Source organism: Nomascus leucogenys, chromosome 11 (assembly GCF_006542625.1).
Source record: "Nomascus leucogenys isolate Asia chromosome 11, Asia_NLE_v1, whole genome shotgun sequence".
Classification (NCBI taxonomy): domain Eukaryota; kingdom Metazoa; phylum Chordata; class Mammalia; order Primates; family Hylobatidae; genus Nomascus; species Nomascus leucogenys.
The window spans coordinates 43,788,976-43,811,345 of NC_044391.1; the positions used below are offsets into that span (position 1 = coordinate 43,788,976).

At 38.7% G+C, this 22,370-nt stretch overlaps 1 protein-coding gene across 1 annotated transcript in view; it reads right to left on the reverse strand.

Annotated features, from left to right (window-relative positions):
• The window catches only part of RAPGEF5 (Rap guanine nucleotide exchange factor 5), a 241,341-nt gene that overhangs the window by 151,598 nt on the left and 67,373 nt on the right, over window positions 1–22,370 (reverse strand). The window lies entirely within an intron of this gene.

The following is a 22,370-nucleotide window of genomic DNA, read 5'->3' on the forward strand; positions in this document are numbered from 1 at the left end:
ATAATGAGGAAGCTCTCTTCCCTTCAGGACACAATCTCTTAAACTCAGAAGTTTGTGTGTTCAGGTGTTTGGAACTGGTGATGGTGGGATTTTTTTTCGGGGGGTGGGGGTATCAGGCAGCAGAATATATTGCAGTAATGACACTTTAAAGGGAGCTCAAGGTTAAATTGCAGATTTGCTATTCAAATTAACGTAATCTACACTCATTTACTGGAAAGCAAGCGTAGCAATATGCTAGATCCTGAGACTCCACCTAGGACTGGCTTTCTCAACGGCCAGGGCATCATCACCCCTGCAGAAGGCAGCTTATCCCACGTACTGCCTTTATTGCTGCACTTACCCTGAGGGGCTACGTGAAAGCCATTCAAAAACGCATAGTCTTGATTTAGCTGATTCTTTGACACCGTAAGATTCTCGCAGGAAAATTACCCAGCAGTGAGAAGACAATCAGTCCCTCTCTAACCTTAGGAGTTTGAGCTCTGAAAATGCTCACAGTTGGAAAGTTTACAGTTAAAGAACTTAGCGGGAAGAGTACTGAGGCAGACAGAAGTGATGAATGACCACAAGAAAACCTTCGTGAGTACTGGTATGCATACTCAAATAAATTTAAAAAGCATCAAAGTAAAAATATCGATTACTGCATATTTTACATATTTTAAGTTGTTTGTAAGGTTTATTGTAGTATTATCAGTTTTTTTAGGATTTTCTTCATTCACAGTGTCACAAATATTTGGAGTTGGGACAAAGAGGCAGATTATAAACATTCACAAGGGTCTTGTCAATGGTTTCTAGATTCTATGACCTCCCAGGGAAAACCCCACTGTGGCACACACACAGGGAGAAGGCAGAGATGGAAAATCATGCACGAGGTGGATCACTTAATTTGCTCACAAAGGATCAAAACCAGTCATCTCCAGCTTCCTCTTAATTTTCCACACCTGAATTCCCTTTATGGGATTCTCAGTTTTTCCTTTTGCAATTAGAAAATGATGCCCAAAATAGAAACAGCTCAGAAAAGGAAAAGATTATATTCCCACCATTGTATAACACTACAGCTTTTCAAAGAGTTGACAGAGAAAGAAAGGAAAGAATGAGATGAGCAAGCAAAAAATGGAGCATTTCCGGGGCACTTGTGAGGGTGAGAGACAGGCAGTGAGAAAGGCACGAAGAACTTCACAGTTCAACTTAGAACCTAGGCTGCTTTTTTAAATAAAATAAATGAGATTACTGTACTGTACTACACTACATCAACTGAACCTCTGCCATGGGAGGATACAAGTATTTTATGCAAAGCAGGGTGTACGATACCTTCCGTGTTTCTGCACTGGGAGGGAAAAAGGTTTTGACAAAAAAAAAAAAAAAGAAACCCAAAGATAGGTTAGTCTTCCTACAAGATGCAAAGGGGAAAGTGCTGATCCAGCAGAGCACACACTGGGTAAGATCCCTTTTATGCTGCTACAGCATCTTCACAGTTCTTTTTTGTTTTTTTAAATGACCTAGCAATCAATTAATCATTTAAAGTTGTGTGACTAATGCCTATATTTTGGCTGGAAACTCCACTGAGGCAGGGACCTGTTTGCCATTTCTTCGCATTATCCTGGGCAGTTGACACTCACTCATTAACCCACAAGAGGTGGTTAAAGAGACAACCCTATTTATACAAAGACAGAAGGAGAAAATACAGAAGGACCGAGGGGAGAGAAAAAACTTCCCGAGGGAGGACAATGAAAATTCAGAGAAGGCATTCCCCTGTCATAAGCTACTCCCAGCAGAAATCTTCAGAACATGTTAGAAGGATTCAAAGCTGGCCTTTGCAAATAATTGTTAGGTTTATATGAAACTGAATTGAAAACTAAAACTCTGAGCAATTACATAAACAGGGACTACACTTTTCTTTGTGTGCTAACAAGGGACCTGTTGGCACTGCAAAATAAACGTCATACTCCAGTGCCAGTTGAGCCTTCAAATAACTGAGGCTCTGGCTGACATTCTGACCAAAACCTCCTGAGACACCCTGAGCAGGAACTACCTAGCTAAGGTGCTTCTCAACTCCTAACATGTGGGGGATCAGTCAGATTGGTGGGAAAAACTATAGGGGAAGGACACAAACCTTCTGAAAGGTCGGAAGGTTCTGCAGAGCCCTGGGGGAGAACAGGTGAAGGCAGCTGTTCTATAAAACTGAGGCAGAGGGCAAGGAGTAGGTACAAAAGAGTGTGGGGGAATTTATCTTAAACAAGCTTGCTTACTTATGTTGACTAGGAACTGACCTTTGATCATCTATGTACACCTGACGTTCCCTGAAAGGGGAACAATGAATGTTAATTACCTACAGGTAGTGTTGGCTCCAGGTTTTCGGCACTGCACCTGCACTGAATAAAAGCAAGCAGCTCCAGCTTCTCAGGGCTGCTCTCTGGCCACTAGAGCCAGGCAGTCACCTAGGTGCTCTCACACTGCTTACCTGTGTCTGAGTACTCATTTCATCCATCCGCCAGGGTCTGTGAGACAGACCCGGTACTAACATAATAAATACACGTTGTTTCAAATCTGTAGATTCTGGAGTCATTTGTTATGCTGAAGAGTCTTTTATAGGACAATGATGATTTTTCTACTGTAATCTTAACTGTGTTGTTGGCTAACCTGAGTTCCTCTCACCATGCCCGAAATAGAGCCACTGTTGGGTTAGGCTTGAGAAATGTACAAAATATAGTAGAACCATGTTCTGATACTGGCCATGGTTTTTATCCAATGAGGATACAAAACCACTGCCTAGGTCATTAGAAAAAAATGCATAGTTCTTAATCTGACAGAAACAGTAAATTATTAGCTTGGCTTTTCCTATCATAACCCTTCCCTGCTATAATCCTTAACTCCTTTTCAGAACCCCCTGGGACTAGATGTATTTCAGAATTCAAAATTTTACACATTTCAGAAAGGTATCTTCAGTGAGGTCTGGGGCAGCAACTTGTAGTCAGATACATTAATATTTCTTCCGTGAAATGCATTACTATTCAAACCAAATGGGATAAAGGAAGACTAGAAAAAGCCTAGAGTTTTGCCACCAAATACGTTCAGTTTTGATTGGATTTTGCCACCAAGTTAGTTATGAAGAACTTTTGTTTTTCACAGTTTTTCTAATGTAGGACTGTGAATAAGGGACTGTAAACCTCTACTAGTTTTACAATAAAGTTTCCCTCCCTCATCTTTTTCTCATGTTTCTTCTTTTCCAATTGCTATTTGGTCACTACTTTTTGTCTACTTACTGGGAAATGCTTTCTTATATAGCTTGAGTTTTCATCTAGTTCAGCAGTTCTCAAACTTGACTGCACATTAGAATCATTTGGAGAGGTTTAAAAAAAATACTGATATTTGGGCCCCAACTAAATCAGAATCTCGGGAGAGAACCAGGCATCAGTGTGCATTGTTGTTTCCAAGCTTCCTAGGTGATTCTATTGCATCCAGGGTGAGAAATCACTGCTCTATTCAACAAGTATCTTACTTTCTCCAAGGCCCCATATTTCAACCTTCATTTCAACTGAAAATTTTTAGTCTGTACTTTGTACTCCCCTAATTTAATTCATTTGTAAAGGAACGTGGCCTTCAACTGTATTTAGATATAAAATTATGCTATAATTCAATCAAATAAGATTCACTTACTATAGTAGCAGTTCGACAGACAAGATTTATTCAAGTACAAAGAAAATTGCAAGGAAGCTTTTTAAGAACCTTCAAGTTTAATTTAAAATATAGTTTACTCAATATAAAACAACTATGCAATTCAAAGCACTTGCAGCTGATAGTTATATTTGGCCTTGTAAATGTCTAAATAGAGGATGATTAAAGGACTGATAAAACATATCCCAAATTTTTCCCTCTCCCCTAGTTACCCATCAGAAACTAGAGTCAGAAACATGTTGAAATGTTTTGGCTTTCTATCTTGGATAACCAACATGGCTGTTCACAAAATAGCCTTGACATTCGGTAAGAATCAGAGCCAGTCTTATGTCCAGCATTCTGTCTTCTTTTTCCTCTGGCAGTTTAATAGTGCCTTCGGTCTTAAAATCCAAAGGCTTCCAGACCTGTTTTGCATCAAAGCTAAGACTCAAGCAAACTCTGAGTGACAGAGAGTTTCTCCATGGGAGAGGTTAACTGAGAAGACATGAGCAGGCTTCCTGGAAGAGGAGGCCCTTGAAAGCAAGGTATGAAGCTCAATTAGAGAGTCAAGGAAAGTCGGGCCGGGAGCGGTGGCTCATGCCTGTAATCCCAGCACTTTGGGAGGTCGAGGTGGGCAGATCATGAGGTCAGGAGTTCGAGACCAGCCTGACCAACATGAGGAAACTCCGTCTCTACTAAAAATACAAAAAAATTAGCCGACTATGGTGCGTGCACCTGTAATCTCAGCTACTCGGGAGGCCTAGGCAGGAGAATCACTTGAACCCGAGAGGCGGAGGCTGCAGTGAGCCAAGATCACGCCATTGCACTCCAGCCTGGGCAACAGAGCAAGACTCCGTCTCAAAAAAAAAAAAGGAAAGAAAAAAAAATCAAGGAAAGTCATTTTGAGAGGACAGAGCAATATTGGCAAAGGTCTTAGTTACCAAAGGGTTGTCCTTACAAATTAATTTTTAATAGAATTGCCAATTCACAACTTCCCTAAAGACTTTTAGCAAATCTATTAATCTTAGAAACATTTAAATTTTGATGCCATGATAGAAATGTTTTTAAAATACAGAGCCCATTTTTCTCAATTTCCTAAACTAAATGTAAGAAGAAACATAATCTAATATTCTTCCATGTTTTATTCCCAAAAAAATACAACTTTTAAGCCATTATATAATGTTAAGCTAGTATTGACTTTAGGAATTCTAGAAAAAATAAATATGCTTCTTAATAATTGTACTTTTATTTTTTATTTTCTTATTTTTTTTGAGACAAGGTTTCGCTCTGTTGCCCAGGCTGGAGTGCAGTGGTACGATCTCAGCTCACTGCAACCTCTGCCTTCTGGGGTCAAGCAATCCTCCCACCTCAGCCTCCTGAGTAGCTGGGACTACAGGCGCCTGCCACCATGCCCAGCTAATTTGTTTGTATGTTTTTGTACAGATGGGGTTTCACCATGTTGTCCAGGCTGATCTTGAACCCCTGACCTCAAGTGATCTGCCCACCTCTGCCTCCCAAAGTGCTGGGATTGCAGGCATGAGCCACCATGCCCAGCCAAGAAACTACTGTTCTCCACCAAATAGTTTATTTAACAGATAGTTATTTCCCCAATAACTGCTGTCACCACATCAAAGAGGTGTTTGTTAAGCATGCTGTGATGATAAAATGTATCTATCCTTACTCATCTGTTTCAAGGCACTTAGGGGTATTTTTTTTTTTTTTTTTTTTGAGACGGAGTCTGGCTCTGTCACCCAGGCTGGAGTGCAGTGGTGCAATCTCCGCTCACTGCAAGCTCTGCCTCCCGGGTTCACGCCATTCTCCTTTCTCAGCCTCCCGAGTAGCTGGGACTACAGGCATCCGCCACTACGCCTGGCTAATTTTTTGTATTTTTAGTAGAGATGGGGTTTCACCATGTTAGCCAGGATGGTCTTGATCTCCTGACCTCATGATCCACCCGCCTCGGCCTCCCAAAATGCTGGGATTACAGGTGTGAGCCACCGCGCCCAGCCAGGGGTATTTTTAAATCACTTAAATAGACTTGTTTAATGCAAACAAATATGCATATTAACTTTATTGTAACTGAGATAATAGCTGGCCATTTAAAGACTAATATATGTAGAAGTGATCTGAAACTAACAAAATGAACTGCAATAAAGTCTTCTACGATTTTAAACGTCTATTAAGTCTGCTACACATACAACCTAATATGATAGAGGTTCACATTAAAAAGATCTGGTAGTTGAGTACAAGCATACTTTGAGTTAATGGGAGTTGGATTACTTAGAATGGATAACAGTGTTTTTAGGAATATTACTAGAGGTATGACATTCAGGTCACACAAAAAAATGGACTCCAGAAAGATCAACATCTGGATTCTATTTGGTTTTGTTAAGGTCCATGAGGAGTAGATAATATCCACAGGAGAATGACCAGGAGATAGTCACCTCCCTGTAGTTCAACTTGACGGACACAGCCATCCTCATTTACCTTGTCGTCTCTGCACAACTTGACTATTACTCACTCCCTTTTTCTTAACCATTGGGATTCCATGGCATCCCATGCTCCAGGTTTTCTCCTTCCTCTCTGGCAACTGCTTCTCTTCTCCAAAGGCTCCCCTTCTTCTGCCTTTTATAAAGACTTTGATGTCCCTTAGTGATTTATCCTCAACCCTCTTGACCTTCTTCTCTTTCCATTCACTCACATGACTTCAATTATATTTGCATTTCCAGCCCATATTTCCTGGGCCCTAGATCCCCATAGCCATCTACCATCTGGACCTGAAAGTCCCACTTAGTGGCTCAAACTCAACATTTCCAAAGGTGAATTCACTTTTTCTTTTTTTGAGACTGGGTCTCACTCTGTCACCCAGGCCGGAGTGCAGTGGTCCAATCATGGCTCACTGCAGTCTCCATGACCAGGGCTCAAGCGATTGTCCTGCCTCAGCCTCCCGAGTACCTGAGAGGACAGGCACACACCACCATGCCTGGCTAATTTTTTAATTATTTTTAGAGATGACATCTTGTTATGTTGCCCAGACTGGTCTTAAACTCCTGGGCTCAAGCAATCCTCCTGCCTCAGCCTCCTAAAGTACTGGGATTACAGCAGTGAGCCACTGAACCTAGACTGAAGTCACTTTTTTACCAATTCCGCTGCACTCCACAAATCTGCTCCATGAATGGCACCATCAGATACCACAGTCCCAAGCCAGGAAGTAAGGTATCCCTGATTTAGCTCAGCCCATCACTGTCTCCTACTCAGGCCTCTGTCTCTAATTTTTCTCTCTCCATCCCACATCATTCTCTACTCTGCAGTCAGACTAAATCATCCTTAAATATAAATTTTATAATACTATATCTTTTCCCAAAAAACTCTTCAAAGATTTCTCCATGACACTATGACAGAGTCCAATGTCTGATACTGCATATATAGTGTTCTTCTGGTTGGGTCTTCAGTATCATCTCTATCTCCATTACTCCTTCCAAAATCCATGCTCGAAGCTTATTAAAATATGGCATTTGCTATTCCCTGGATGGACTATGCTCTCTCTTTGCCCCAGGCCTTTTCACATATTCTGTCTGGAATGCCTCCCCACCTTGTATGGCTGTCACTTACTTACCCTTCAGATCCCAACTTAGGTACCATCTTCTCCTGAGTGCTACTCACCTCTCCTATGTGAAGTCCTGTTTATACTCCAATAGCACTCTATACTTGTTTCAATTATAGCACTTACCACACTCTAATGAAATCTCCTCTTTAGCTGGAGGGCTCCAAAACTAGTTTATAAGCCCACTGAAATGGACTTCTTTATTCATCATTGTGAACCTGACTCCTGGCACCATTCCTGGTACATATGTTTGTGATCAAGAACACAAGTAAAATGTTTACAGTTGTTACTGAGAAGGTGTAGGGGGAACATGATCATTAACTTCAAGTATTTCAAAGTCTGAGGTTGAAATTCAGACCAATGGAGAGAAGTTGCAAAAGGACATGTTTTAGCTCAATGTAAGAACTTTCAAATACCCAGAACTGTCCACAGTGGAAATGTGAGATTCAATAGGAGATGCTTTACATGCGAAGGTATATATCAGAAGTGCCCCAAGGATTGTTCTAAAGATTTGTTTTAAGAATGTCTCATTTCCTAATCACCCCACTACCAAAAGAGAACAAGCATGTTCTCTTTGGAGGCCATGGAGGTTGTTCATGTCACCTGGGAGTTGGTGACATCTGTCAGCCTGCAGTTGAACAGCTGGTGATGTTATGGCCATCTAATCCACCTGACAGAAATAGAGGTGGTACAAATCTGAACGAATAGATAAAAAATAACTGCTGGAAACCATTTCTTGTCGTGGAAATCTCATGAATTTCATGGTAGAAACAACAGGAGAAACTATAGATGTTTACAAGAACTCAGAAGAGCAAGCTAACGACACTAACATCTTTTCAAAAGAGCAAGTGTATCTGTGTCTTCAGTTTTCAAAGCTGCTCTTACAACCTCTGATTGGTAATTTCTCTGAAGCCCTACTGCTGATCTACCTGAATTTCCTGATAAATAAAAATTTGTATATAAAATGTATTTTAAGGAAATAAGTCTATATTAGACATTTTAATTTTTGTTGTAATAATGAAATAAAACATTATGTTTACATCATTAAAATTTTAATTTTTATGTCTCAAGTTACTTTTTTTGGTGTTTTCTGGTAGATCCAGTGTATTATTCAATCTACAAAAAGCTCATAAATGATTCTCAGGTAGATTTTCATGATATAGTTTATTTAACAAAGCATCTCCAAAGCCATAATATAATTTTTAAACTCATGCCTTACTATGTCTTTTATTCTATGTTACACACCATTCCATACATATCTTTTCTCAATCATCGTGCCCTTTGGAGGTAAGATTATAAACTATAGCAATTGTGTAACTACATCAACAGTCAAGTCCCAGACATTCTAGGGATCTTCTATGGTAGCAATCTCTCATTTGTAGGGACAGATTCCTGTAGAACCTTGTAGGGATGTTACATTACAAAGACTGATATTGGGATAAACTCAGATTGGCAAAGACTGTTTCCAGCTAGAAATTCTACACATAAAAACTGCTAAAAAGTGAAGCCTCCTAGGAGAACAAGATTCAGACCCCGAGATCCAAAAATCTAAAACAAGAGTAGGAAATCTCTAATTATTTTATGCCAACCTTGAGAGAAGCTGTAGTTTCCTGACAGTGGGGTGGAGTCACAGTCCTCTACCTCATAGGATCGTTGTGAGATTTAGACGAATTAACATGTATAAATCATCGGGACTGACTGATCCGACACAGGGTAAGTGCTATTTGAGTGTTAGCTATTATCATCCTCATCACATTATTAGAATATAGTTGAGCTGAACGACAGAAGAAAGGACATATCCAGTCTTTAATTGCTTTAATATTGCATATGTTTAAGCCCCTTCTTCCACCTAAATTATAAACTCTTTCACAATCAGTATTTCCTCCATTTATTATATTTCACCTACCTAGCCCAGTCCCATTGCAACTAGAATAAAAGAGGCTGAAGCATTTCAGTGAAAATGTGTAAACAGTGCTTAAAGTGCTTTTTCAGACTTTACTTTCAGACTTTACTTTAAAAATGAACTTTTAGATTTCTATAGAATTCTGAAGCCTTTATAAATGTATGAAGGACAGACTTCCGGTTTCAAAATTCACTTTGAAACGTCAGAGGTATCAATCAACTTAAGTAGCTGAGCCCTGGCAGCTTCTGACATTCAAAAAAGAACTACTGTATTATGAATCAGGAGATTATGAGTTCAAATTCAAATTCAAAGCCAAATTCAAATTCTTGTATTCAACAAGAAATGTGCATTAGTTTAGTATCTCTTCCATAGCAAATTATCACCCATTTTACTGCTTAATATCCACTTATTATTTCATATTTGTATAGGTCAAAAGTCCAGGTACAGGGTGGCTCAACTGGGTTCTCTGCTTCTCACAAGGCCTCTTGTAAGGCCCAGAGCAAAAGTACCTGCTGGGCTGCACTCCTAACTGGAAGCTCTAGGGGAGCCTGTTCTTCCATGCTCATGCAGGTCATTGACAGAATCCAGTTCTTATGTCTGTAGGGCTGAGGTACCTGTTTCCTTGCTGGTTGTCACCCGGAAGCTGCCCATAGCTCCTAGGGCCCTCTTTCTGGTTTTTGCACATGGGCTCCTACATCTCAGAGCCAACAATGACATGATGACCCCTTCTTAGGCTTAGAATTTCTTTCACCTTGACTTCTGCCATATTGCTTTGACTCCCACAAAAGCAAGTTCTCTCCTTTATTTTAAAAGCTCATATGATTAGACAGAGTCCACACAGACAATCTAGGTCTGTAGCCTTAATTATATCTGTAAAGCACCTTTTGCCCTGTAATGTAATATGTGCAGGTACCAAGTGGGGTATTCATGTTTAGGGGACCATTTTGCCCATTACAGGATGACACAGATCCTGAAAAACTATCCCTCAACACCTCGTTAGGGCCTTAAAGTCACTTGCTAATACAGCCTAGCTCTGGAACATGATTTACTTGCTATAAAATCTTCACTAGATTACACCAAACTCTCTTTCCCTTTATAACTTTCTCCTGTTGTACCCCGAAGTCCCAACCAGTGCCCCAAATTCATCTCAAATTAACTCATTTATTTGCCTCCATTGTCACCCCTTGAGATGTCTCTCAAGTCTTACGATCTATCTAGAATGTTCTTTTCTTTCCCTTATCTAGACAAAAGCTGCATTCCAGTTTCTTCATGGAGCTAACCTTAATCATCAAGACATCCATAAATTTTCTGATTTTTTACATCTCATCATCACCACACAATGTGGGTAATCTGGAAAATCTATAATTCACACTTACGTTAGTTTTTAAACAAAATCACTTTTTTGTGGTTTTTGTTGGGTAATTTATAGTAATGTAGGTTTATTTTTGAAATTCAGAAAATGAATAAAAGTAGATGAGGAAAAATCATCCTCAGTCCCAGTGTCCAAAGAGCTAATCCTAAATTCACTCACTGCATGTAACATGATGCTAATTATTAGCTATGAGCTATAAAAATTGATTTATTTACCATATTATTTTATCTACTGTCAATAGATGGCTCAGGCCAATAATGTTGATTTTAGGGAAAGTATTGATATCACAGAATTGCAGGCCAGAAATAATAAAAAGGTCACCTACTTCAGTTCTATACTAGATGCCTTAATCCTCTACACAGAGTACAGAATATAAAATAATAAAACAACAAAACACACACTTCCATAGAACTTATTATGTACCTGGGCACTGTTCCAAATATTTTCCATGTATTCACTGACTTAATTTATATGCATAGTGCCTTTTGTATCTGACCTGTAGTAACTTGCATAGATAAGCTCTTGAAGAAGTTCCATAATTTTTATGAAGATAATCTAGAATAAATTAAGTTCACATATGCACACAGATCTCTTATATGTTTTTATAATTCCTTACCCAGCTACATAGCCTATTCAAACCTCTTTACAAACCACTGAAACCTGCTACTAATATTCCACTGAATCCATAGGCTCTTTTGTTTTAAAGAGCAAATTTTTGTTATACAACTAGAAGAGCCTAGTAATAGTTTTTTGGAAGGTTTTAGTATCTATTTTTAAATCTGTCTTTTGCCCATTCAATTCTCAGAACCCCACGTGTGTTTGTCCTGACTCTCAATACACAGTTTTAAGTAGATTAAGTGTTAATCTACTTAAAGAACTTTCCTACCTGTAGATGCTTTTTTAAAAGTTGAACTTTATTCCTTGATATTTCTTCTAATCCAAATTCAAATTAAATTAAAATGGTGCTTTAATTTTTCATGATTGGCATAGGATCTATTACGTTTGAAAACTTGCTCTGTTATCTACTAAGATATAATATATTCTTATGCATAGTTTCATATTAGTATTATAGGTAAGAGGATATTAAATGAGATTTGTCCTGTGGTCTCAGCATTTTCACTGAAACCCAAAGTCAAGAACAATTGGTGAAAATTGCTCAGTCCTCCGAAAGATAGAGCTAGGTGCACCCCCACAGATTCCATTAGTCCTGAAGCAGCAAAATTCTGTAAAACCATGTCGGCAACTCTCATCCCTTCACCCACTTCAAGGAATTATGAGGGAGACTTGAAGATTATTCAGGAGGGATCAACAAAGACCATTTATTTGAAGGGAGTTGCTGGAGTGCTACAAGGATAAATATTATACATACGTACAGACTTCAAGTCAAATGACAGGGGTCTTACTCACTTGAATTGGCTGGCATTTGTTCCTAAAGTTTAGGGACTGCTCTCATCTGTAAAAGTCCAAGAGGGCTGGCAAATGGAGCATATGGAGGCAGAGGAAGAGAGAAAAGCTGTGCTGTGTTGGGATGGCCTCCATTTCCAGGGTTTGACAGGACAATAATGCCTTCGTGCTTCCTATGTGCCAGTAGAGAGTTGGGTATAGGTCATTTTGGAAACAGGTCTCCTGAAAAGGTAGGGTGACCCCAATAGAAGAAATCTGTGAGAAGGAAGCCAGAGGCTGGAGGGACAGTCCTAAAGTTTCAGAAGAAGAGGAAATGACAGGGCCATGGAATTATAATCTGGAGCTCTTTAGACACAGGAATATCCACCAATCCACACAATGGACCCATACAGGAAAAAAAAGAGATTTCTACAACTCTACACAGAGAACCCTGAGGCCAGATTGTAACTGTAGCAGTCAAGAAAGACCTTTCTTGATATGGCGTCTTTTCTCCCTAGCCTCTCAAACCCTGGCTGAGCCAGAAGCAGCACAGTGAAGCAGAGGAGGAGGCAGGGAAGAGAAAAAACGGAAAAATATGATGGAAAATGTCAACAAAACCAACCCTGGCCCTTTTCCCAGGCTCAGGTTGGGGGAAAGGAGATGCTTTGAAGTGGATGGAAGATTGAAGCTCTGATACTGGACTCAAATGGACTTTTAAATATCTGAAGAAATGGAGACCGCTCTGAGAAAGCTGAAAAAAGCTATGGATCTGCACAAAGATTCACCCAGGAGTGGGAATGAACCAGTCAGAACTTATTCGAGGAAACTGGTAAAAAAGGGTAAATTTTTTCCTGCTTTTATCTTGTTGAGACTAGTTTCATTTAATGAATCATTTATATGTATATACTTGGTTTTATAATGAGACTGGAAACATATAGGTACAAAAGCCATTTATTTCTTTTTTCTCTCTTAACTTTATCCCCTTTTCCTTGTTTTATGTCTGGGAATGTTTCTCTTACATCCTGAACTGATGCTGCAGTATGGGTTTAATCTCTGACATCTAGATGTCAGCCTAACTAAATTTCATTTAAACAATCTAGGTGAGGAAGCAGTGCCTGCTCATCTCCAATGCTGGGGTAATCTTAGGCAGTGTGAAATTCAAAATTTAGTGAAGAAGAAAAAAAGAATATTGCCTGAAAATATACTTCTGACTTTAAGAGTGATTCCATAACTTCCTCTTTTGGCTTAGGATTGGGAGAGACAGCAAATGTGAAAAACATGAATAAAATTATAGTCTACATTTTTACCTGACAGACCCTTTCTTCTCTCTTGCTCTCTAAACACAAATAGGGTTCTGGGGTCTCTGAGCAATTCTTTTAATTGCCGTGGGTCTTCCTATTCTTATCTGTAATACAAGGGAATTGGAGAAGATGATTTCTTTCTTTTTCTTTTGAGGCACGGTCTGGCTCTGTCACCCAGGTTAGAGAGCAGTGGTACAAGCTCAGCTCACTGCTACCTCTGCTTTCCGAGCTCAAGCCATCCTCCCACCTCAGCCTCCTGAGTAGCTGGGACCACAGGTGCACGCCACCTCATCGGGCTGATTTCTGTATTTTTTGTAGAGACAGGTTCTCACTTTGTTGCCCAGGCTGCTCTCAAATTCCTGGGCTCAAGTAATCTGCCCGCCTCAGCCACCCAAAGTGCTGGGATTACAAGTGTGAGCCACACTGCACCTGGTGAAGAAGATAATATCTAAAGCCGTCTTCCCTTCTATCCTTGTTCCAAATAAACCAACCATGATGTTCTCAAACTGAAGAATTCCAATTAACTGTAATACTTCCTCATTTTAATTACTGAGGTACACTGCAGAACCTGTGGTGAGGAGATACAATGTGGATATCTGTTCAGCTGAACTGAGATGAGTTCAATGAAACCAAGATAGCCAACAGGGTTTCCTGGGTTAACTTAGGAACCTCATTCTCTTTCGCTATTCTAACGCATCTGACAAAGATGTTACTACATAAAGCTTCTTATAGCACATTCCAATCCTCTCAGGAGCCTCACTGGCTATTTCTGTCTACCACATAAAATCTTAACCTGTCCCTCTGCAATTCTAGACCTTAGTAGACACTTCACTCTGCCCACCGGTTACACGGATTCTTTATTACTGCCTTCTATGCATCATAGACTTCTGCTGAAAGAAACTATGGCCATTGCTCAAACATATCCCATCTTGGCTTTTTCACTCATGCTATTCTTTCTAATTAGATTGCTATTAATATTTTCTATTCATTCATACTATCCTTTATATTCAACATATCATTCAAGCCATTTCCCCCTCTCCAGGGGACCTATTTTAAAACCCTAACTGAGCACAATGACTTTTTACTTTGACCTCCACAGTACTTTGTATTCACCACAGAGAACCTTTATAGCTATTCACCTTTACATGGTAAGCTCCTTGCAGACATGGACCAAGCTGTATTTTTTTTCCTCTGAATTCACACAATGGAATCACAAAACCTGATAACCAGTCTGAATAAACTTCTAAACTGCTAAATCATTTAGCCATGTTTACCACTATTTTATAATTTCTAATAAGTTAAAAATTAAAATGCTATTTAATATATTTCCATGGGCATCATTTCATAAAATCCTTCAAATTAGGAGAGAATTCCACAATCACATTCCCTACCCAACCTGTTAAAATCTATTCAGTAAATATAAAATGTTTTAAGTGATGATAATGTGGAAAACTGTGTTTTCAACCCACATAGATATTATTTTTAATATGGACTCTTAATGAAATAATTAATAATACTTGTCTCAAATGCTCATCTCTCCAATGCAATAGTAATACACCCTGTCATGTGAGACTGAAATGTGACAATGTATGACAAACAGTATCAAAATGCCTGTGCAAAGTAAGAACTCAACAAATATTAGCCATTCTTAGCCTCTTACCCACTTCTCACTTGGTCTAATGCATTAATGCAGGATAATGCATTAACAACTGCAAACAAGTCTCTTCAAAGGTTTCCCCACAAAGAAGTTCATCTCTGAGCTGTTCATAACAGCAAAAGAGTGAAAATAAAATCACAATGTTCAAAATAGAAGAAAATGATTTTAAATCTGTGTAATGAGATACTATAGAATCACTAAATATGTTGTGGCCAGTGCTTTTAGCTCCCAGAACATATTAAATAAAAAGTATAGAACACAAAATGAAATATTTAGGGTTTTTCTGCAAAAAAAATTATTCTTTAAAAAAAATACACACACACACACACACACACACACACACGAAAAATAACCTAGCAAATAATAATAATTTATTTCTGGGTCATTTCATTATAGGCACTTTTCTAATCTGCATTTAAAAAAATGATAAAGTCTTTATATTCAAGTTAAATAATACAAATGTCAACTAAATAAAAAGGAAACTGCAAAGCATAATCCACGGTACTGTTATCTCACTGTCAGACTTCTCATTTGACATTTACAAACATAGGAAATGAATTCACACTATTTCCACCCAGTATCCACATAAAATGTCATTATATTACAATTTTTACAACAATATAAAATAACAGAAACTGATTTAAAATTTGTCTTATTCCATCACCACCAAAAAATTCAAGAAATTTTCACTGTTTTATATGCCTCCTGGTTCTCCTCTACATATGGGCATACCATACAAAGCTATAACACTGACTGAAGTATGCAAAACTTACATTTCATCTAAAGCAGCTGTAAGAAGTTCTATTTTAAAGAAATGAACAAAGAAGAAGCCAAATATGAAACATTCATGGATCATCCTTTTAAAGCTCTGTCGGCTTCTTTCAAAGATTTCACATTAACACTTCACAAACCCATGACTCTCAATATCCAAATTGAGAGTTGAATGGTATATTTCTATTTCTTGTCAATAAAAGTCTATATTTTCCACGAGTATTGCATATCAAAGTGATTTTCATCTCAGAAACAGATATTCAAATATCATAACATACATGTATACAAACACACACAATCCTCTTTCCCTATTCCTAAGAGATTCATTGAGACATTTTACCCTTAAATGAGTTCTGCACACTTACACCTTTCTGAACACATAAAGATAAATTTCCCTCTGCCCTGCATTGCTTCATTTCAATAGGCAATCCAGTATGTATCATGCTGCTTACCAAAACCAAACTCTCAGGGCTAGATTTAAAAATTAAGTTACCACACAATCTGGGTAGATTTTGATAGTTTCTTTGGAATTAGAGATGATGGCTTAGTAATTAATTTTAAAAAGTGTGTGTGTGTGTGTGTGTGTGTGTGTGTATGTGCAAACCTGTATATTATGGTATTTGGGATCTATTACCAGGATGAAGATATGTAATAGACAAAACATATAAGAACTTTTTATTGACAAGCAATAGACATACACTATTCAGCAATCTACTCAGGTATTGACAGGTATAGGTTTGTGATGTGTTACTCTGAGATCCTACTGAAGGAAACAGAAGGGGCTTTAACCAGCATTCCACGTGGTCCTAGAGACTGACAGTCCATAGCCCAAGGCCCATTGGATGAGGACAGATTGAAACACAAGGAGAGAAGGTAGTATCAAGTCCTATGGCTCCGTATAAACCACAGAAAAAAGTTGCTACCAGAATATGCTACAATTCCACTGGTGCTTCCTTAATGCTCCTTGGAACTAGATCCGTCTTCTCTGGTCTCACTTGACACTTTCCCTCAAAACTCAATCTGCCTGGCCCTTCCCCAAATCATAATAGTAGCTCTTAAGCCACTGGAAGGACTGGAGCCAGCCTAAGGATTCCAAGTAGGAATTTTATGTTCCCTACAAATAAGAAATATAAGGTAACAAGATGTTCATGATCCTGTGGCAGCCAGAAAGAAGGCTTGTCATTCACTGGGGGTGTAACTTTTATTCTTTGAACAGCCATGTCTGATCAGGCTGCAATAGTCTAAGGGAAGGGATTACCTACACTCCATTTCTGCATTCTCCAGGAAGAAAAAGGCAGATAGCCAGGAAAAAGGGTGAGTAGAAACCCATTTTTTTGCATTTTCAGAAAAACATATTTCTAAATGTGATAGAAATTCATCACTCAATTGTGCTTATCACATACAGATGATCCTTGACTTATGATGGGGTTACATCCCAATAAACCCATCATAAATTAAAACGATTGTAAGTCAAAAATTTGTTTAATACACCTAAGCTACCAAACATCTTAGTTTAGCCTAGCCTGCCTTAAACGTGCTCAGAACACTCACATCAGCCTACAGCTGGGCTAACTCATCTGGCAACACAGAGCACCGTGGAGTACCAGTCATTTATCCTGGTGACCATGCAGCTGACCGGGAGCCGCGGCTCACGGCTGCTGCCCAGCATCTCGAGAGGGTACCCTACCATATATCGCTAGCCTAGGAAAAAATCAAAATTAAAAATTTGAAGTACGGTTTCTACCAAATGCGTCTCATTTCTTTTTCTGTTATTATTATTATACTTTAAGTTTTAGGGTACATGTGCACAATGTGCAGGTTTGTGACACATGTATACATGTGCCATGTTGGTGTGCTGCACCCGTTAACTCGTCATTTAGCATTAGGTGTATCTCCTAATGCTATCCCTCCCCCCTCCCCCCACCCCACAACAGTCCCCGGTGTGTGATGTTCCCCTTCCTGTGTCCATGTGTTCTCACTGTTCAATTCCCACCTATGAGTGAGAACATGCGGTGTTTCGTTTTTTGTCCTTGCGATAGTTTACTGAGAATGATGATTTCCAGCTTCATCCATGTCCCTACAAAGGACATGAACTCATCATTTTTTATGGCTGCATAGTATTCCATGGTGTATATGTGCCACATTTTCTTAATCCAGTCTATTGTTGTTGGACATTTGGGTTGGTTCCAAGTCTTTGCTATTGTGAACAGTGCCGCAATAAGCATACGTGTGCATGTGTCTTTATAGCGGCATGATTTATAGTCCTTTGGGTATATACCCAGTAATGGGATGGCTGGGTCAAATGGTATAGCATCACAAAGTTGAAAAATCGTTACATCGGACCATCATGGTCAGGACCATCTGTATTCAACATGACAAATCCCCCCAACTTTCATTCAACTAAGGTTACTCCCAGACCTTGCTAACTTGGCACACAATCTCTTAAACAAGTCTCTAAACTTCTCTTTTTAAAGATTCATCAAAACCCAAACCTCATGCTATTGCTGAACCAGTATCAATTTAAAAGTTTCCAATCAAAGAAGTTGTCAATGTTATTCAGCTACTGAATAACAAATTCCTGTCCAAAATAACAATTCTTGTTCAAAGAGGAATTTCTCCAATATATCAAATCCAAATTGTAGAGTCACCAAGAAGGACAAACTAAAGGAATCCTTGTCATTTTATAACCTCTCTGGACGAAGAAAGGCTATAGATAGAGTACTGTGAAAGATGCACCCTTCAAAGAAAATGACTGAAGTTTCAGGTGAAAGATGAGACAGGACTTGACTGGCAAGTAAGATTTTAGTCCAGTGGTATTTCTCAGAGGAGGGATGACTTATACCTGAAGCCCTTATGAAAAGGAATTTAGAAAACACCACTAAATGCATCCAAGGCAGAGATCCCACAAGAAAATTGGATGAACCAAAGAAAATGAGCCAGAAGATAGAGAAGAACCATACAAATAGAAACATCTAAATGGATAAAAGTTATAAACTGGGTGAGTTCTGACATGGAACACAAGGGTGTAAGAGTGCCCAGTTACATGATCCAAGAGTATCAAGTGTTTTTCTCAGCCCCATGGATCTCTCTTCCTAAATTCTGGACACCCAATTTGTAATTTTAATTTATCTCTTAAGAGCTAGCCATAAATTCCCCACCACCACCACCAGGTTAATGTTTTATTCCAGACACTCAGACTCTCTTCTCTTTCACCATCCGTGTGATGGCTGACTTCATTGAATCTAGCAGCATAGAGGACACATCACATGTTCCCTGTCCCTTTATAAGGACCTCCCACATACCCATCTTACCAAATAGTCATCTAATATAAACAATGCACAACTTAGGCTAACTCACATCACCTTAGGTGTTTGACAATTAGACTATGAACAAAAATGACAAATTTCATTCAAACCCAGATGAGATGTTTGTCTTTTCTATTTCTACAATTTCCAACATAAAAACTTAGCCTTAAAAAACAGAAACAACCTAATAGGTTTTGTTCTGGTTGTTGATTTTAAGTAAATATGAGATGGAAGTCTAGAATACGTTTTTATCTCCTATTTAAGAATGTTCATGTTGCTATTTCCTGTCTTTGGACGCTTCCCAAGTACTTCTCAGATCTTTTAAATGCTTCAAAGTTTAGCTGATTTCCTAAATTTACATCCTTAGGAACTGTGGCTTTGAAAGCAATACATAATTCACCATAAAAATTTCCCCATATTTACTTTAGGTTTGAGCAAGCAGACCCCTGGGTTGTAATATGAATATTTTAAATTTGTCTGATCAATTCTGAATACTCTATTTGTCACAAACACTGGAAGAATTCTTGTTTAAAAATAAAACAATGCTCAGAACTTCAAGGGTGGAAACTGATGAACTGTGTCATTCAAAGGCCCTTCTTGGCCTGCCAGCTTTATCACAGCAACAGAGACTTGCAGTCGATGAAAAGAGGTTTTCAAGTTAACAAAATGTGTAGCACTAGAGGATATTAGAAAGGAAGCTAAGGTGATAAGTTAGAATGCGGAGAGTCACACTGCTTCCAGATAATTCCTAGAGTGTTTTTGTAGACTTTATGTAATGGAAAGGGTCCACTATAGCCATGTCCTTTTTCCTTAAGCTGAAAACTTCTTACAGAGTTTCACTGTTTAGGTTTCTGTAGGTCTGACACTTGGAAAGACGGCTCTTTCCTGAAGACCACTAGAAACACGGCTGGAACATTTTAATTGCTCATGTTTATATACATTTAACAACCCTACATTTGACTGAATTATAAAGACATTCTTATTTCTGCACATGCACCGTCTTCTCATGTTCCTTCAATATGAAAACTCATGTGTATCCTCTTCCAGAGTAAAATTTCAGATAATATATTTTTAGATGACAGAACTTTTCCTCCTGATGAACCTAAGAGGGAACCAGGAAATAAACTACTGGGGTTAAAGAAATGAGAAATTTTTTAAGATAGTCACATGCAAAAATCCCACATTTGAATAAAAATGGTGAATATACAAGAGGGCACAGTTGACAGTACTGCTGGAAACCACTGTCCCATTCCAATACCCCCAAAACACAGACTCTCAAAGAGTACATTGGCAACTCTACATTACAGACGTCACTTCTGCTTTCCTTTATCATGATTAGGGGTCACAGTAGATGAGAACTGTTCCTTGAGTGATGTATGTAAATATCTTTCTGCACACACTATCACCTAGGTAACAAAGTTTATATGCCATTGTCAACAGGAACAACTATGTTATGAAGAGGTAGACTGAGTCCCACTGTCCATTAACAAATGCTTCTAGAATGAACAATGGAATTTTAGAACTTGAAGGAATTTAGCAACTGTCTAGTCCAACCACTCATCTTGGCCAAGGTCACATTGTTGGAAGAAATAAGAATCAAGGCCCTTAATCTCAGTACAGGATATTTTCAATATTGCAGGCCGATTGCCCATCAATTGAAGAGATGAATTTTCCTCTCTGCCGTTAATTTTCATTTCTAAATACCACTCCAGCATCTTACCTCATTTTCTTCAGCCTTTTAGCCTGGGGATTTTTCCAGCAAGATTATGTCAACTAAATCCACAGTGAACACTTTGCTGTCCATCCCTTCCTTTTCAGAGGGTCTTTTGAATGTGACCTTCATGCTATAAACCATTCAGTTATTTCCATTTCCTCTCACTGTCCTCTCGTCTCCCTACTGCCCTCTGCCTATGGCTGTTCCCCAGACTCTATCTTCTACTTGGGTCTTCAATCTGCAACTTCTCTGTGACTGGCTTCCAGAAGCTCTCTGAGCTTCAGACTCTTGTCTCCAGGTGTTTCCTGCATATTTCTGTTCTTATCTCCTCAAATGCAACATATCCCCCAAAATCACCTACCTTACTGCATAATTTACTCAACTTCCTAAGAATATCATCATGTCCCCAGTCATGTAAGTTCAGAACTTCAGTTATCTCACTCCTCCACCTTTATGCACTCATACTGATTTTTTTTTAATCAATTTCTTTTTTTTTTTTTTTTGAGACAGAGTCTCGCTCTTTCGCCCAGGCCAGACTGTAGTGGCGCTATCTCAGCTCACTGCAAGCTCCGCCTCCCGGGTTCACACCATTCTCCTGCCTCAGCCTCCTGAGTAGCTGGGACTACAGGTGCCTGCCACCATGCCTGGCTAATTTTTTGTATTTTTAGTAGAGACGGGGTTTCACTATGTTAGCCAGGATGGTCTCAATCTTAAAAAAATCAATTTCTTTGTGTTCCTTTTCGAAGTCATCTTTCTTTTGGTTCCCACAAAAACCACCATAAACTAGGTTTTCATCAGCCTCTAACCAATCTCCCTATCTTCAATTTATCTTCGCTCTTGAACATCTATTTCATTGCATAATCTGTTGTTCAAAAAAATCTTTCATTTTTCTTAACCAGGACCTTCTTCTCTAACTTGGTGGGTCTACTTACATTTTTCCATTGTACTTTCTCATTCCTATGCTTGCCCACAATAAATTCCACAGCTAGAATACACATCCTCCTAATTATCGTCTCCAAATCCTGACTGTTTTCAATGGTGGTTCAAGTCCAGTGTCTGCAGTGAAGCTTTTTGTTATGGTCCTTGAATTTACGACTTTACTTATTCACCACCTTTCTTTGTGCACAATTTCCAACTCCTTTATATATTAGCCTTCTGAATATATCTGTCTTATCTTCTTGGTATGGCTATAGGAACCAAATCATACATGTCTTTATCACTTCTGAAACTATCCCAATAACTACATTACATTATTTATTATATATTTTTAACTGAGGCATAGTAGTTAGGAGAATATTGGAGATAAAAATTCTGAGTTCTGACACTTGTTTTGTTCTTTCTTGCTGAGTGACCTTAGGCAAGCTACTCAAACTCTGTAAGCTTTCATAGCTATAAAATAGACATAATACCACCTACTTCATAGTGCTGTTGTACAGTACAGCTTAGCAGAATGTGTATGTATGTGTGTGTACACACAAACAGACAATGTTTAACACAGTTTCTGGCCCATAGTGAATGCTTTTTAAACAGATGGCTAATTATAATTCTGCACACCACAGGCACTCCTTTTTGGTCAATATTTTAAACCGAAAAGTTCTAAATATGTTTTCATAATATGCTGTCAAGATTCCATTTCATGTTTTTTACACTATTGATTATCATATTGATGTGGTTAGGCTTTGAGTCCCACCCAAATCTCATCTTGGATT